We start from the raw sequence: 1849 nt of genomic DNA, 5'->3' as shown, positions 1-1849 counted from the left end.
AAGGAAATACGATTGGTTGAGCAAGACCTACCCGCAACAAACCTGAGTTGGGTATCCCTCAGGATGTTGCCATCGACCAGTCCATTTAGAAAAGATTATCAAAGAGGCCATTCTTAGACCTTCCCTGGGATAGAGGTCAGGCTGATGGACCTGTAGTTTGCTGGATCCGCTTTCCTCCCTTTCTTGAAGATAGGCACCACATTGGCCTTCCTCCAATCTTCGTGCACTTCACCAGAGTGCCAGGAGTTATCAAAGATCCAAGCCAGGGGCTGAGCTATGATGCTAGACAGCTCTTTGAGTACCCTGGGGTGTAGATTGTCAGGACTGGCTGACTTGAAGGTGTCCAGCCTCTCAAGGTGTTCCTTCACAAGGTCAGCTTTGATGGAGGGCAAGGAATCTTCCTCACTCGGGCCTCCCTGATGCGTGATGGGCAGAAGCGTCCCATGGGACTGGTGAAAGACTGATGTAAAGTACCCATTTAGTAGGTTGGCTTTTTCCTGGGCGTCAGTTGTCAATTGTCCCATCTGGTTTAGCAGGGATCCAGTGTTGCCCCTGCTTTTTTTCCGGCTCCCCACATATCTAAAAAATGACTTTTTATTATCCTTAATACTAGTAGCCAGTTGGAGTTCCATTACAGCCTTGGCTTTCTTGGTTCACTCCCTGCAGGTCCGGACCAGTGCGGAATATTCCTCCTTGCAGGTGGATCCCATCCTCCATCCTTTGTAGGTCTTTCTTTTTAGACACAGGAGGTCCACTAGTTCCTTGCTGAGCCAAGGGGGCTGCTGTGCCCTTTTGCTGCCTTTCCTCCAAGACGGAATAGCTTTAGCTTGTGCAGTTTGGATTGCTCCCTTGAGGAACAACCACTCTTCCTGAACTCCCCTCCCCTTGGGGTCATGGTCCCTTAGGGCCTCACCAACAAGCCTCCTGAGCTTGTCAAAGTCAGCTTTCCTGAAGTTGAGGACTTCTGTATTGCTGACTGACTTGCCAGCTTTACAGTGGATGGTGAAGGTGATCAGCTCGTGGTCGCTGTCACCCAGCTTCCTTTCAATCATTAGGTCACTGATTAGGTCATCCCCAGTTGCCAGTACCAGGTTGAGCATAGCTTTATCTCTCGTTGGCCTGTAGACTTCTTGTCTCAGATAGAGGTCATCCACATATGAAAGGAAGCTTTGCGACCACTCGGATTTGGCCGAGCACTCTTGCCATGAAATGTCTGGCTAGTTGAAGTCTCCCATGACAACCATGGACTGGGAGCATGTGACCTCAGCCAATTCCCAGGTGAACTCCTGGTCAAGCTCTTGACTTTGGGTGGGAGGTCTGTAGTAGACTCCCACCATTGTGTCCCCTGTGCCATGTTCCCCACGGATTTTAACTCAGAGGGTCTCCAGTCAGCCACCCTGGTTACCAATATTGGCTTTCAGGGATGTGTAGCTCTCCTTGACATAGAGAGCTACACCCTTGCCCCTTTTGTCTCCTTGATCTCTCCTGTACAGAGTATAGCCATCTATACCCATGGTCCAGTCATGGGTGGAGTTCCACCAGGTCTCCATTATGACATCATAATTATTTGTGTTAAGTAGGAGGACAAGTTCCTCCTGTTTATTCCCCAAGCTCCTGGCATTCATGTACAGGCAGGCAAGTGTCCCCTTGGGGGCCCTAGCCTTGCCTGAAGATTGTTCTAGGGCTGGGGCAGGGGTGGGCTCCCTTATGTGCCTTGGCCTGCTGGCTTTTGAAAAGGTTGCTCAGTGGGCCAGCAGTGTCAGTAGTCCCCCCCCCATCCCCTGGTGGGCTCAGTTTAAAGCCCAGTGGAGCAGGTCAGCCAGTCTGGCTGAGAAGAGCCTCCTCCCCA

This window comes from Alligator sinensis, unplaced genomic scaffold, assembly GCF_000455745.1.
Source record: "Alligator sinensis unplaced genomic scaffold, ASM45574v1 scaffold203_3, whole genome shotgun sequence".
Taxonomy (NCBI): Eukaryota; Metazoa; Chordata; order Crocodylia; family Alligatoridae; genus Alligator; species Alligator sinensis.
This window is presented reverse-complemented; position numbering follows the sequence as displayed.